The 17500-nt window shown below is 36.9% G+C and overlaps 1 pseudogene; it reads left to right on the top strand.

Moving 5' to 3' along the window:
• Positions 1 to 12788: 12788 nt before the first annotated feature.
• The window catches only part of LOC122806108, a 20723-nt pseudogene continuing 16011 nt past the window's right edge, over positions 12789 to 17500 (top strand).

The following is a 17500-nucleotide window of genomic DNA, read 5'->3' as shown; positions in this document are numbered from 1 at the left end:
TCTTTGTGGGGTCCGTGTCTTCTCCCTGTGTTTGTGTGGGTTTGCTTTTGTGTCCTCCCATGTTACAAAGACATGTCTGCATTATTTCTTCCTGGGCCTCTGCTGAAAATTGTTCCAAGTCAGACTGTCCTGATTAACAAATGTTAAATAAAATTGACCGGCATTTGAATTTCAGACTTCAGGTTTCTGAATGTTTAATTCCTTGCAGATTTGATGGTGCAGTGGTAGTATTGTTGCCTCACAGCTATAGGTTTTCTGGTTTGATTCTTGGTTGGGGTGGCTTCTGTGTGGAGTCTGCATCTCCTCCCTGTGTTTGTGTGGATTTGCTCTGGTGCCCTGCCATTTTACAAAGACGTGTCCGCAGTAAAATTGACCGGCATTTGAATTTCAGACTTCAGGTTTCTGAATGTTTAATTCCTTGCAGATTTGATGGTGCAGTGGTAGTATTGTTGCCTCACAGCTATAGGTTTTCTGGTTTGATTCTTGATTGGGGTGGCTTCTGTGTGGAGTCTGCATCTCCTCCCTGTGTTTGTGTGGATTTGCTCTGGTGCCCTGCCATTTTACAAAGACGTGTCTGCAGTATTAATCCCTGCCTCTGCTGAAAATTGTTTTGTTCTGTCCGCAGTAAAATTGACCGGCATTTGAATTTCAGACTTCAGGTTTCTGAATGTTTAATTCCTTGCAGATTTGATGGTGCAGTGGTAGTATTGTTGCCTCACAGCTATAGGTTTTCTGGTTTGATTCTTGGTTGGGGTGGCTTCTGTGTGGAGTCTGCATCTCCTCCCTGTGTTTGTGTGGATTTGCTCTGGTGCCCTGCCATTTTACAAAGACGTGTCTGCAGTATTAATCCCTGCCTCTGCTGAAAATTGTTTTTGTTCTGTCTGCAGTAAAATTGACCGCATTTGAATTTCTGACTTCAGGTTTCTGAATGTTTAATTCCTTGCAGATTTGATGGTGCAGTGGTAGTATTGTTACCTCACAGCTATAGGTTTTCTGGTTTGATTCTTGGTTGGGGTGGCTTCTGTGTGAGTCTGCATCTCCTCCCTGTGTTTGTGTGGATTTGCTCTGGTGCCCTGCCATTTTACAAAGACGTGTCTGCAGTATTAATCCCTGCCTCTGCTGAAAATTGTTTTTGTTCTGTCCGCAGTAAAATTGACCGGCATTTGAATTTCTGACTTCAGGTTTCTGAATGTTTAATTCCTTGCAGATTTGATGGTGCAGTGGTAGTATTGTTGCCTCACAGCTATAGGTTTTCTGGTTTGATTCTTGGTTGGGGTGGCTTCTGTGTGAGTCTGCATCTCCTCCTGTGTTTGTGTGGATTTGCTCTGGTGCCCTGCCATTTTACAAAGACGTGTCTGCAGTATTAATCCCTGCCTCTGCTGAAAATTGTTTTGTTCTGTCCACAGTAAAATTGACCGGCATTTGAATTTCAAACTTCATGTTCTTCAGAATACATAGTAGCACAACCTTTTTTCTAGCAATTTTCTAAGTTTATAAGATGAATATTTTAAATTTGTCCCTATTTTTGGGACTGTATTCCCCATTATTGGCTTCGTCCAGGTTTTTGTGCTAAGGTTGACAGCTATGGCAAGAACTGAATTCACTGAATATGGACTGTAGAATTGTGCATATTTACTGATAAAGGTGCACTGTAGAATTGTGCATATTTACTGATAATGGTGGACTGTAGAATTGTGCATATTTACTAATAATGGTGGACTGTGGAATTGTGCATATTTACTAATAATGGTGGACTGTAGAATTGTGTATATTTACTAATAATGGTGGACTGTGGAATCTGAGTAGACTTTTTTATGATAAATGTTCTCAACTGGGCAGTTTTGCCATTATGGGTGCATATGTTTTGTTTCATTGCTTACTGGAAAAATGTTCAAAACAAATTTAAAACACCCTCTAACAAGTGTACTGTATTGTACAAGGAATATAATTTTAGTACAATGAGGAAGGTGTATCAAAGAGCACATGTATGTTTCATATGCAAGGGGCCTATGATTCAAAACAGCCCAAAATTAATCTTTATCTGCCACTGGCAAAATGTATTTTCTTTGAATGTGGGTTTCAATGCTGTTTCAATGAATGTGAGTTTCAAGGGCAGAGAAGTTTCAATGCTAAGTTTTCATTGTGAGACTGCATTGCTTTGTTTAACAGATGACTTAATGTTTGTGCTGTAAAATACAAAATAAAACTTTCAAATGAAGTCCAATCATTGAAGTAAAGCAGTATGCACATTAGTGTTTATGGTAAATGGAGGAAATAGCCAAGTAATGGTTAATTGGAATGGCTGCAGAGGCTCCAGTTCAACCATTATTTTGTCAGGGGGGGGAAGGGCAGCAAACTCAGACAGGCCCAGCTGAACTATACCTCCCAACTGTCCAGATTTTCAAAGAAAGAATAGATTTTTGCTTCTTATTTTTGGTTTGTTGTTCACAAAATTTGTAGTTTTAATTCCTAAATGATTTGCCAGAAGTCACTAAATAAGTTTCAGACTTCATAACCTTCATAAAATGCATGTTAAAGTAAGAGCCGTTCTATCAACTGTCTCAATTTATACAAGAGCAATTTTTAGTACTGTTTATATGTGCCCCCAATATATTTGGCCCTGTTCAGATTTACTGCATTAACAGGTTGAGAGGTACATGCAAATAAATTGCTTTATAGAATTAGGCATAGCCAACCTCTCAACTGTCCCTAATTTTTGGCTCAAAATGTTGCTCTTCCCCCTAATAATCCCTCCGCAAAATAGTAATTTTGGAAGAAAACATGGAGGGTTTACAATTAAGAAATAACTGTAATAATCAAAGTTATAGATTACTTGAAATGCATGTAGATTCTTTTATTTTGTCAGCTGCTCAAGGTAGCAGTACTAATATTAAAGTGTCCCTTCTTTGACAGGTAGAAGCTGTATTGTGTGTCTATTTTATATTTTTGCATCACATTGTTGGTCCATTTTTCATAAAATTGTGTTTTTGGCAAATTAGTGACAAATCACTAAAGACTGAAGTTAGAAAATGACAGACATTTGAGTTTCAGATTTTATACCCTTCAGAAAATTCATACTAATGCAAGACCTATTCTATTATCTTTCTAAGTTTATTAGAGCAATATTTAAAAATTGTCCTTATTGTTGTGCCTTTGTCCCACTTCTGTGTATGGCTTTGTCCAGATTTCTTGCTCTTGAGGTTGAGAGGTATGACAAATGTGTCAGGGCCATCACAGTCAGCCAGAGAGATTTCAAATTGTGACATGCTTGTTGCACCCCACTCCCCATGTAGTGACTCTGGATGTGTCCAAGCAAGGCAAGGAGTAGTTGTATCTACCTTGGATGGGGAGGACACACTGCATAAGTACTACAGTGTCTTTTCATCTGTCCTTGATTTTGCAGAATGGTCTGGTGTCTGTCATATTTTTGTACTGTTGATTTATGCTTATTACTCAGATTTATGCTTATTACTCAAAGTGCCTGTTGCTCTGTGTTTAAGTAGCAATGCTTTAATGACCATAAGGTAAGCTTGTCTTGCATCGTAAGATGCAAGTAAGCTTTAATAAGCATACTGTTAAAGAATTGCCAACATTGAAAGCCTTTCTGTTGTTGCCATGCAGAGAATACTTGACTAGATAATGTATAAGCCTTGGGTATTAAAGGACAGGATTCCATTATTTTAAAAAGCTCATTACACTTGTTGGAGACTTCCAGTCATCTCTACAGACTTTACCCGTAAACTAAGCAGAATGCCAATCATGTGTGGTCCATAACCTGTACAGTAATCCTTTAAGCAATGTATCTTGAGCTTGTTTCTTGTTTGCTTTTCATTTTTTACTTTTATCATGTTTTCCCCATGAAACACGTTGTCAGGCAGCAGGTCTTTTTTGGATAAGAAACATTTTACAAGTGGGGGCATCACATAGATTTCTACTTTCAGCATGTTGCCTGGTACTTTAATAAAGCTGAATATATTATAATTAGAACTGCAGTGCAAGGAGAAGTGGTTTGAGTTGAGTGCTTCTGGTTTTTCTTATACTTGATTTTGACTGGCATTCCAGTAATGTATTTAAAAAGTAATTTATTTTTTCATGCCTCACAACCTTTTGTTTCCATCTAGATATTAAGCAAGCTGTCATGCAGCCAATGCATTGAAATATTTTTATTCTTCTACACTTATTTTTGTCTTGATTGGACTTTCATAATGATGGTTTGCCACCCAGGGCAGCATATTTAATTAAAGTTAGTTTTTTGTGGTTTTGTGCATAGCTCCTCCCCTTTATGGTTGACCACACCCCTTCCCTTTGACCCCACCCATTCAGCGTCTCCTGCAGCCCCCCTGTGATTTGAAGTCACCAGCCGCCACTGCCTTAGGGTATCCTTTTTCTAAAAACATTCCTTCTAGGAAATTACATTCCTGAATAAAGTCCCTATCTAGACTGGTCATGCGGCAGCCCCTCACAAATTGTCCCTTTACTATGTTCTTTTTACAGTGTAGGGGATGAGCACTGTTGTAGTGGAGAAAAGAGTTGCAATAGGTGGATTTCCTATAAATTTTAGATTCAAAATGTTTTTCCACCTTAAAAATTTCCACATCTAGATATTGAAGAACATCCTCTGACGTATTATATGTAAATTTAAGGAAATTGGTGGTATTACTTATATAATTCATAAATTCTTTAAAAATTTCATAACCACCTGTCCAAAAAATTACAATATCATCCAGGAACCTTCTATACAAAGTCCAATAAATCTTGTATTTAGAATTGATAATGCATGTCTCCTCCCATTTAGCCAATACCAGATTTGCAAAGGATGGCGCGCAGGCCGCACCCATGGAGACACCTTGAATTTGTTGAAAATATTCACCATTAAAAATTAAGAAATTATTTTTAAGGACCATTTCCATAAACCCTATACAAGCCACTTTTTCATTGTGTGTCAATTTATTATCCTGAAATAACATCTCTTCAAACATAGTCATGCCTGTGTCATATGGTATACATGAAAATAAATCTACAATATCAATAGTAACAAAAATTAAATTATCCATATAGAATTCAGGCTTGATTTCTCTTAATAGATCCCATGAATCTTTCAGAATAACTTCATTATTGACCCATATATGCTTCACTTTAATATCCACAAATTTAGCTAATGGGTATGTTTTGGAGCCATCGGCTGAAACTATAGGTCTTAGGGGTGGGTTCTCGACATTTTTATGGATTTTAGGTATACCAAAAATTATAGGCATCCTAGGTTTTATTACATTCAAATAATTGTATATTTTATTATCAATGACACCTTCATACAACATATCTCTGAGAGAGATATCTATTTTATGATAAGCTAGATTCACTTCATTAATAGAAACACAAGCATATCTCATCTCATCCCTTAAAATTTCATTCATCTTTCCTTCATAAGTAATATTATCCATTATAACTACCCCCCCCCCACCTTTATCAGGTTTCATAATTCTAATTTCTATATTATGTTTTAACTCATTCATGATCTCATTCTCTTCTTTATTAAGATTTTTATTATATCCAATTTTCTTGTACCCATTCCTAACTTCTCTTTCCAAAACTCTTTCAAAATTCCTTATTTGAGGATGTAGTGGGGGATTAAAAATAGTTTTACGTATCAAACCTTGATGGTTATTACTACTGATTTTCACATTATTATTAGAAAAAAGCATTTCTAAATTTATTTTTCTTAAAAAGAGTTTGATATCCATTATTGTTTTAGCCAAATCTCCTTGTTTATAGGGAATAAATTTCAAACCCTTACTAAGAAGAAGAAAATGTCCCTTAGACAATACAATATTGCTAAAATTATATATAGAAAAATTCTTGTAAGTATTCTTATGCCCATCTACTTCTATTTCTCCAGTATTATTGTATGAATTGTATGGGTATGGGGTGTATCCTATTGATACCTTCCCCTCCCCCTTCTCCCCCCCCTCTTCTGAAAATGTCCATACTGATGTGGCTGCCAATGACCATAATTTTCTTCCCTTACTAATGGTGGGAATTCCTGATTGTAATCATATTCGTACCAATTATATGCATTTTCATCATTTTTATGTTCTTTGTTTTGTTTTTTATCATTATATTCATAAAAGTCCTGTTTCATATATGGGGGTTTTGGATAACTCACTTTATTTTCATAATCTAGCATGTCCCTCTTTAACTTATTCATTTTCCTACTCATCAAATCACTACATTTCACATCTATATCACTTCTTACTTTATAGTATTTTTCCTTCTCTTCCTTGATCCCAAAAATGAGATCCTCTTTAATATAACCATCTAACTTATCAATTTCTCCCTTTAAACCTTCTTGTTTTCTACCATTTTCTTTAATGATAAGTCTTAAAACATCAAGACCACAGTTATTAAAAACTTCTAACAGTTCATTGTGAAAGACTGAGCCCATTTGTACATTGTTAGGGTATTTCCATACCCTTAGCCCTTTCGGAACTACATTTTTATTAATACATTCCATTAAGTAAGCATTCTCTATACAAAGCGATTTATATTTAAACATTAGCTTAGCCATTTTATCAAGTTTCACAGAATAAGAATCACCACTAGACAGACCACATGGGCCCCCAGTATCAAAATGAAAACAATATTTATTATTTAACCACTCATTAATTTCCTTCTCTGGAGAGGTTAAAACAGTACCTGTGAGGCCCTGGAAATGCCTCGGTGCATTAATTTCACTTGATGTATTGGCTTACTTAGGCAACGCGTTCATAGTGTCATTATTTCCATGTAAAAATATATTGGGTGTAACCGCTGGATTAAACATATCCAAATTCGATTCTGTACAACCTCCATGATCTCCCTTATCACCTATTAGCTCCCTTTTCCTCTTTGATTTGGGACCAGCTGATCCTTCGGTTTCGCTACCTGTCGCTTTCAAACCATCAGAGCGACCTCCCATTAAGGAATGACAGAGCGGCGTAAGTAAATCGATAAGTTCCGTTAGTTGGCCAATCAGCTTTCGCGATTGACCCAATTCATCCTGTCCTTTGTTCAGTAAAGGCGGAACCTCCTCCATAGCCCGTTCCAAACAACCAAGAACCAGCAAAACAAACGGAAAGCACCAAAATCACCAATAAAAGAAAAAGTGCTTGAAGCTAGAAGAAGATAAAAACTTGTTTCCACTAGTTTAAAAACACAGCTTTATTCGACACTCCAAACTGCATAAACGCTATTCACCAACCACTGCGTCGTCCATACTACTTGAACTTCATCAGATACAATGAATTAAAACCAATTACACCTTATATAACTTAATAAATTCAAATAAACCAATAAAACTCCTTCAAACCATCAGATGGTTATACTTAAGGAAATGACATCATGGGCTCATAAATATTAATAAATATTAAAGAACAGTACTACGTAACTTTTGTTTCAATAATTAAAAAACATTTTAGCACTCTAAAAACTTTAATTCAATAAATAAATAAATAGATAAATACATAATTCCTAAATTTTATATACAAATAAAGTGCATGAAGTGATAACCTTTTGATTAATGCCATTATATTCCAATACTAACGCTTGTTGATAATTATTATAGATTTCTTTATTCTCCCCCTCTCCCTGTCTTACTTCCTGAACTAGTTCAGCTAAATGAACATGTTTCTATACTACCACTTTTAAAGTTAAGGGCTTTGAAATTGTGACACTTGCACTATCATTAATGGACACCAGATGGTGCTATACCCTTAAACTCATGAATAAGGAAATATGGTCTCGTTATCACTTCATGCACTTTATTTGTATATAAAACTTAGGAATTATGTATTTATCTCTTTATTTATTTATTGAATTAAAGTTTTTAGAGTGCTAAAATGTTTTTTAATTATTGAAACAAAAGTTACGTAGTACTGTTCTTTAATATTTATTAATATTTATGAGCCCATGATGTCATTTCCTTAAGTATAACCATCTGATGGTTTGAAGGAGTTTTATTGGTTTATTTGAATTTATTAAGTTATATAAGGTGTAATTGGTTTTAATTCATTGTATCTGATGAAGTCCAAGTAGTATGGACGAAAACGCGAGTGGTTGGTGAATAGCGTTTATGCAGTTTGGAGTGTGCGAATAAAGCTGTGTTTTTAAACTATTGGAAACAAGTTTTTTATCTTCTTCCTAGCTTCAAGCACTTTTTTCTTTTATTACTAGGCTAATGGCCCTAGGGCCGTTACAAGCCTAGCATTGTTATACCTGTGTTCCCCAATTGACCTTGGTTAGATGGTCATTATTTGCAGAGTGGGTCTAGCACCAAGTGCCCTTGTCCATGAGGGACATAGGTTCCACCCCCCAGCGTAACTTTATGGTTTCCCTTCCACTTGTCTAGGTTGTGCCTGAATATCATCATTGAGGAGCTCTGCTTCACGTGAATTGGGAGTTTGTTTCCATGGAGTGGCAATCTCTGAGAGATATATCTGTCTGTCCAGCATAGTCTATTAATGTCACAGGCTAGGTACAGATCCCTGGAGTGAGTGACTCTCGTCCCATTTGATTTACAGATGTGCAGCATTTCCATTAGGACAGGGTGAGAGACTGATGTGTAGGCCAGGCACAATTCTCCTGTAGGATACAGAATACAGTGACTGGGCTTTCACTCTTTCCATGTAAGTCATGTTTTTGAGGCCCTGAATTTTCTTGTTGAGAAACCTCTGTGGTCTGTTCAGCTGCTGCAGGAGTCTGGTGATGTACATGCAAAAGGGAGCATTGTACTCTATTAGTGGTCTGATGAGGGTAGAGTACAGAGGAGTTATAACCTCCATAGTCTTGGATACAATGCCATTACTTATGAGATGCACAATGTATAAGGCTTTCCTTACCACTGTGGACACATGATGATCGAAGTTTAGATTGCTATTAACCTGTGTTCCTAAATCTTGCACTATTGGGTTTGAGCTTAAAGGGTGCTGTCAGTATTGTAATTTGCAAGGACTTCTTTGCCAAAGCAGATAATAATGCACCTTTTGCATTTAGGTTTAGTCCATGGCTTTGGCACCAATCATTTGTCTGTGTTAGCTCCTTTTGTAATATGTTAGCATCTTTTGGGGACTCAATGATTGCACCACTTTGCAATCATCAACAAACCTGGAAAGCCACAAGCCATCTACTTTCATCTGGACTTCCAAGAAATACATTCCAAACAGTAGAGGGCCCTGCAGAGATCCTTGTGGTACACCACTGGTAAATGGTCTATTGGTAGAGGTGGAACCTCCAACTTTGACAGTATGCGCTCTGTCATTGAGCCAGTTTACTACCCATATAGTAATGCATGGGTTAATCCCAGCTGGGAGAGCTTATCAATGACACCTGAGTGGGGGATCATGTCAAAAGTCTTGACTAAGTCAAGATAGGCAGTATGCACTGTTTTGCCTTCATCAGGATCTTTGGTGACATCCTCAGGTTCAGTAAGCATGATCAACCCTTAACAAAGCCAGACTGGGTCAAGTCAAGAGTATGAAAGGTTCCTATGTCTTTGTTGATAAGGTCCATGATGATTCTTTCCATGGCCTTGCAGATAAGTCTGGTAAAGCTTATGGCTCTGTAGTTCCCAGGGTTGGTTGATGGACCCTATTTATGCGAGAGGATTACTGTTGCTGTTCTCCACTCTACTGGAACAAAGCCATTGCTCAGGCTGAGGTTAGAGAGAGTGCCAAGTGGTTCTGCTAGGTCTTGTTTTAGATTGTTTAGTAAGCAGCCTGGGATGTTATCTGGTCCCACATAGGCTGTCTGTTTGGCCTTGGAGAGCACAGATATAACCTGCTGTTTGGAGATACTAGATAGAGGATTGGTGTCAGGTATGCTTTGGGGGTATGGCTGGTGGGGACGGGGGGACGGGGGGCGGGTGAAGTTTGCACCAAATCTGTCAGCTAGCAGGTTGACAATTTCCTTAGGTTCAATATCAGAGGTACCTTCCACTATAAGTTCAGCACATAGTTGGCCCTTCCCTTTTAGATTTCTGATGTAGTTACAGAATGCCTTATGATTATCCTTAGCTAGGGATGCTAATTTAGCTTTGTAGCTAGCTTTAGAGGATTTTACAAGATATCTGATTTGCTTGCTCTAGCTGCGAAGGGTATTCTTCTTCTGCTGTGTAAGTTCCCTCTTGTTTTTAGACATCAGTTTTTTCCTTTTGTTATATAACTTATTTATACTTGAGGTCCACCAGGGTGGTTTGTTTTTTCAGGAGGACCTGGCTTTGATTAGGTCAAGTACAGACAAGTCTATACAGTTGTTTAAGTGGTTATACAGGGTATTTGTGACTCCTCTGTATAGGAGTCATTGTTGGCTGTGCTAGCAGGGGGTTCGAAACTTTTTATACCATCACCTATTAGGCTGTAATTTGCTTTGGAGAAGTTTTTCAATTCTTTTGCTCCTGTGGTAGTGTTAGTTCTGATTGTCACTTTGAATCAGACAGATTTATTGTCTGAACTTACCAGGGAAGGCAATACACAGGGGGTAGTGCAGTGACCCTTCCATGTTTGTGAGTTCTAAGTCTAAGACATATGATCCCCTTGTGGGGGTGCAGACTAAATGTTCCAGGGCATTTGTATTGACAAAGTCCAGGAACCTCAGGGTGATCATGTACTTGTGCTCATGTATGTCACCCAGTCGATGGAAGGGTAATTGAAATCTCCCATGACCAAAGAGTTTAGTTGTATCTTGAGTGACTCTAGTAAGTCCAGGTAGGTGGCGTGCTTCTCTTGGTTCATGGTGGGGGATCTGTGGCTAGCAATGATGTGGTAGGGTGTTTTAGCTATAGTTAGTTGGACCTGGAGTAACTCAAGAGAGTCATGCTGTTTAACTTGTCTCGAGGTGTGTTTGGCTTTATTGAAGATGGTTACACCTCCTTCTTTGGTTCTTTCACACTTGTTTTGGGAATTGAGACTGCTGTCCACATTAAGGCCTCCACAAGGGGAAAACTTCAGCAGAATAGCAATCTACTAATAAAAAAGGCCTAGTGCAATGTGAAACTTTGGAGTTAAGGTTTCCACACTGTACAATATGTTTCTGATTCCTAGGGAAACTCTTTCAGTATTCTAAATATCAGTCTTGCATATTATGTTCTGATTGTGAACTGTGGAAAGAGGGTTAGACACATGTTGACAGTCTAAGAATGTAATAGTTATAGACAATATTGGTAGCCTACCCTCAGTGTAATTTAGTGTCATGAACCACGTTGTGTCCTTGCTGGTGAAGCTAAAAGCACAAACCCAGTTGAAACTATCATACAGTTAACTGCAGGTCTGTTGTTCACCACAAATGCATTGTTTAGTGCATTTATATTAAAAAAATCAAGACTTTAAAGTTGGTTTTATAAGACAAAAGTGCTAAACAATAAATTACTGTGGAATAATAGACCAGTGTGTTACCTGTGTGTCAGTTTCAGCGGATTTGTAATTTGGTTCCATGCAATCCACTCTTTATAAGCATTCCCCTCTCCAGCTACTCTGCTCCCTCCTATTAGCAGCCTTCATTCACATATAGGCAAAAGCAGGACTATTTGTTGTTTGCCATCCTTTGGTATATTAATTATCTTATTGTTGATAAAATTTAGTGAGAGACCAGCAGCATTCTGCTGATGAAAAAAAGAACATTGACTTTTTACCTCTGGAACTATAGAACGTGCAACTAATTTATTATACGTACTATATTATACCATATGCTGTTAAATATGTTAATAGATGATATTAAACTAGCCACCCTTTCAGGTCATTTTACGCCTTGCCAATGTCCCTTTCTGTGCTCAAATTAAACTATCCCATATGGTTAGAGACTGGCTTTACCCATCCCATATTACCCCTAATGAGAATAACTGGGATCATACTATAGATAATTTGAGGGGACCCATGCATAGAATAAAGCATTTAGGAGCTGTCTTTGCCCATTGGTAGTAGAGGGACAGTCCTGGGATAAATGTTCTGTTTTACATCCATAGATCTCAGTTGCACTTGAAGAGGGACAGGGATGAACTTTGTTTTACGTGGGTGGGGAGGCTGTTCCATAGCAGCGGTATCCTGTGAGGGATATACCTGTCCCTCCAAACCATTCTGTTGATGCTGCAGAGTATTTCTGATGACATTTGACTTGCTAATGTGCAGTAAATCCATCAGTACTGGGTCTGCGGATGCCTTGTATGTCAGACACAAGTCACTTCTTTGCAAAATGTAGGATACCAAGTATAGTGACAAGGCTTTTAGTCCGTCTATGTAGGACATGTGAAATCATCTGCCAAACTACAACTTTACAATATAAACATGCACTTATTAGCAATGACTAAATAAAAAAGTTTTTTTTTAAAGTATTTAAAGTCCCAAACTATAGACTATGCATTTGTATAGCTCAAGAAGTACTGGGATGTATTGTAGAAGTGTAGCTGTATATTGATGAAGTAACAAGGTTACATTTTAGAAGAAATTGCATTCTAGAAATCTAGAAGTGGCATTTTAGCCACAAAGTCAGTCTTAAGAGGAGAAATACATAAGTAACTAGACTTAACTCTTTCATCAAATTAAACATTCTGTGCACTTGTCTTGAAGTTTTAAATATGAAGGTACCATCAGTGCCATCAGAAAACTCCCTGTGAAAACAAGGACAACAGTGGAGGGGAGATCGTAATGATGGGATTATCAATGTCAGTGGAGTAGAAGTCAAAGCACACAAGGACCTCCTGCATTCATATTTCATGCCAGTTTGCTTTAAAGTACTTTTGTAAGTAATAGGGTAGAATATGGAATATGGGAGTTGGAAAAGTAATTGATGAACAAATACTGAGAGTAGTAAAGATGCTTGAATGAAATCTTGTGGGATTCCTTGTTTACAGATTAGTAATGAAAGAGGGAAATGATTCTAAATTGTCTGTTGTTGAGGTAGTTTTATGAACCAATCAGTAGTTGTGGAACTGTTCAACTGAGGCCTGTATAAATGGGAGCAGTATAGAGCAGTGAGTGATCCACCAGATCAAAAGCTTTGGTGAGATCTATAAATATAACTCCTGTAAGGTTACCTTTATTCTTATTTTGTAAATCACTATCTGTTAGAGACCGTATAATATGCTTTTAAGTAAGTGGAAAGCTGTACCTATACCATTTTTTTCTAGAATCTTGCCTGATGTAGAGAAAACTGAGACAGCTCTTAAATTTAGATGCTGACTTGGCCTTGTCCTTTTAGGAGTTTTTTTTTCAGATCAAATGGAAAGTGTTTAGGCAGACAGAGAGAGAGAGAGAGAGAGAGAGAGAGATTATATGGATTTAGGTGGTTATAGAAGGTGATTTTTACAAAAGTGTTTAAATCCTAGGTGTAAACTGATTGAATCAAGGGAAGCATCTAAATTTATGTTTTCAAGAAGTTTAAGTTTTCAGAAGTAGAAGGGTGGAATTAAGAGTGGAGTAGTTTCTATTGAAGAGTTCTAGTTGCTGGTACAGATACTGGATTGGATTGAAAGATTCTTTTAATGGGTCCTGTGCAGTGGCGGCTGGTAATTTCAAATCGAAGGGGGGCTGCAGGAGACAGCTGAATGGGTGGGGTCAATGGGAAGGGGTGAGGTCAACTAGAAAGGGGAGGACCTATGCTCAAAACCACAAAACTTGGAACTTTAATTAAATACGCTGCCCTGGGTGCCAAACCGTCATTATGAGAGTGCAATCAAGACAATGTGAAGTGTAGAAGAATATTTCAATGCATTGGCTGCATGACAGCTTACTTAATATCTAGAGGGAAACAAAAAGACTGTGAGGCATGAAAAAATAAATTACTTTTTAAATACATTACTGGAATGCCAGTCAAAATCAAGTACAAGAATAACAAGCAGCACTCAACTCAAACCACTTCTCCTTGTACTCCAGTTCTAATTATAAGTTATATTCAGCTTTATTAAAGTACCAAGTAACATGCTGAAAGTAGCAATTTCTGTGAAACCCCCACTTGTAAAAATGTTTCTTATCCAAAAAAGACCTGCTGCCTGACAACAACTATCTACTTGTTTCATGGGGAAAACATGATCAAAGTAAAAAATGAAAAGCAAACAAGAAACAAGCTCAAGGTACATTGCTTAAAAGATTACTGTACAGGTAATGGACCACACATGATAGACTGGTATTCTGTTTGGTTTACAGGTAAAGCCTGCAAAGATGACTGCAAGTCTTCAACAAATGTAATGAGCTTCTTAAAATAATAATGTAATCCTGTCCTTTATTACAAATACTGTCATATGTATTTCAATACTCAAGGCTTATACATTATCTAGTTATGCAAGTATTCTCTGCATGGCAACAGAAAGGCTTTCAATGTTGGCAATTATTTAACAGTATGCTTATTAAAGCTTACTTGCATCTTACAATCTCAGACAAGCTTACCTGATGATCATTAAAACATTGCTACTTAAACACAGAGCAATAGGCACTTTCTGAGTAATAATAAACATAAATCAACAGTATAAAAATATGACAAACCAGAACATTCTGCAAAATCAAGAAAAGAATAAAAGTAGTACTTGTGTCTACCTTGGATGGGGGGATACTCTGCACATTTACACTGCATAACTGCTCCTTGCCTTGCTTGGACACATCCAGAGTCACTACATGGGGGAGTGGGATGCAACAAGTATGTCACAATTTGAAATGTCTCCGGCTGACTGTGATGGCCCTGACACATTTGTCATACCTCTCAACCTCAGAGCAAGAAATCTGAACAAAGCCATACATAGAAGTGGGACAAGGCCCAAAAATAAGGACAGTTTTAAATATTGCTCTTATAAACATAGAAAGGTAATAGAGTAGTAGGTCTTGCATTAGTATGAATTTTCTGAAGGGTATGAAATCTGAAACACAAATGTCTGTCATTATTTTCTAACCTCAGACTTTAATGGTTTGCTACTAATTTGCCAAAAAACACAATTTTATGAAAAATTGACCAAAATGTGATGCAAAAATATAAAATAGCCACACACTACAGCTGGGAACCTGTCAAACAAGGGACACCTTTTTAATATTAGTACTGCTAACATAAGCAGCTGACAAAAATAAAAGAATCTGCACATCTGAAAAAAGTAATCTATAACTCTGATTATTATAGTTATTTCTTAATTGTAAACCCTCCACGTTTTCTTCCAAAATTGCCATTTTGCGGCGGGATTATTAAGGGAAGAGCAACATTTTGAGCCAAAATCGGGGACAGTTCAGAGGTTTGGATATGCCTAATTCTTTAAAGCAATTTATTTGCACATACCTATCAAACTGTTAATGCAGGAAATCTGGACAAGGCCAAATATACTTATAAACAGTACAAAAAATTGTTGTATAAACTGAGACAGTTGATAGAATAACAGGTCTTGCTTTAGCATGCATTTTTCTGAAGGTTATGAAGTCTGAAACTCAGTGTCTGTCATTATTTAGTGACTTAATTCCTAAATTATTTGCCAAAAAAACATACATTTAATGAGAAACAAACCAAAAATAAGAAGCAAAAATCTATTCATTCTGTGAAAATCTGGACAGTTGAGAGGTATAGTTCTGCCAGGGCTGTCTTTTTGCCGCCCTTCCCCCTCACAAAATCATGGTCGAATGGAGCCTCCCCCCTTCAGCTATTCCAATGAACCATTACTTGGCTATTTCATCCCATTTACCATAAACACTAATGTGAATACTGCTTTACTTCTACAGTGATTTGGACTTCATTTGAAAGTTTTATTTTGCATTTTACAGCACAAACACTAAGACATCTGCTAAACAAAGCAATGCAATCTCACAATGAAAACAGACTTAACATTAAAACTTCTCTGCCCTTGAAACTCACATTCATTGAAACAGCATTGAAACCCACATTCAAAGAAAATACATTTTGCCAGTGACAGATAAAGATTAACTTTTTATTAAAAGTAGAAGTTTGAGTAGCCTTTTATGATTGAAATGTTCTGAATTGGGCAGTTTTGTCATTATTGGTGCATGCATTTTGTTTCATTGTTTACTGGAAAAATGTTTTGAATTGGGCAATTTTGTCATTATCGATGCATGCATTTTGTTTCATTGTTTACTGGAAAAATGTTCAAAACAAACTTAAAATGCCTTCTAACAACTGTACTATATTGTACAAGGAATATCATTTAATACAATCAGGAAGGTGTATCAAAGACCACGTGTATGTTTCATGTGCAAGGGGCCTATGATTTGAAAACAGCCCAAAGTTAATCTTTATCTGCCACTGGCAAAATATATTTTCTTTGAATGTGGGTTTCAATGCTGTTTCAATGAATGTGAGTTTCAAGGGCAGAGAAGTTTTAATGCTAAGTCTGTTTTCCTTGTGAGATTGCATTGCTTTATTTAGCAGATGTCTTAGTGTTTTTGCTGTAAAATGCAAAATAAAACTTTCAAATGAAGTCCAAATCATTGTAGAAGTAAAGCAGTATGCACATTAGTGTTTATGGTAAATGGGGTGAAATAGCCAAGTAATGGTTCATTGGAATGGCTGCAGGGGGGAGGCTCCATTCGACTATGATTTTGTGAGGGGGAAGGGTGGCAAACTCAAAGACAGCCCTGGCTGAACTATATCTCTCAACTGTCCAGATTTTCACAGAATGAATAGATTTTTGCTTCTTATTTTTGGTTTGTTCCTCATAAAATGTGTGGTTTTCTGGCAAATAATTTAGGAATTAAGTCACTAAATAATGACAGACACTGAGTTTCAGACTTCATAACCTTCAGAAAAATGCATGTTAAAGCAAGACCTGTTATTCTGTCAATTGTCTTAGTTTATACAACAATTTATAGTACTGTTTATATGTTCCCCCAGTATTTTTGGCCTTGTCCAGATTTCCTGCATTAACAGTTTGAGAGGTACGTGCAAATAAATTGCTTTATAGAATTAGGCATATCCAAACCTCTCAATTGTCCCCGATTTTGGCTCAAAATGTTGCTCTTCCCCTAATAATCCCGCCGCAAAATGGCAATTTCTGAAGAAAACATGGAGGGCTTACAATTAAGAAATAACTGTAATAATCAGAGTTATATATTACTTTTATTTTGGAAATGCATGTAGATTCTTTTATTTTGTCAGTTGCTCAAGTTAGCAGTACTAATATTAAAAAGTGTCCATTCTTTGACAGATTTCCAGCTGTATTGTGTGGCTATTTTATATTTTTGCATCACATTTCTGGTCCATTTTTCATAACATTGTGTTTTTTGGCAAATTAGTGGCAAATCATTAAAGACTGAAGTTAGAAAATAATGACAGACATTTGAGTTTCAGATTTTGTAATTTTCAAAAAAAAATCATACTAATGTAAGACCTACTATTCTATTATCTTTCTAAGTTTATAAGAGCAATATTTAAACATTTTCCTTATTTTTGGGCCTTTGTCCTACTTCTATGTATGACTCTGTCCATATTTCTTGTTCTGAGGTTGACAGGTATGACAAATCTGTCAGGGCCATCACAATCAGCCAGAGATATTTCA

The sequence above is a fragment of the Protopterus annectens genome, chromosome 7.part0 (genome assembly GCF_019279795.1).
Source record: "Protopterus annectens isolate FY-2018-M chromosome 7.part0, PAN1.0, whole genome shotgun sequence".
Classification (NCBI taxonomy): Eukaryota; Metazoa; Chordata; order Ceratodontiformes; family Protopteridae; genus Protopterus; species Protopterus annectens.
This window is presented reverse-complemented; position numbering and strand designations above follow the sequence as displayed.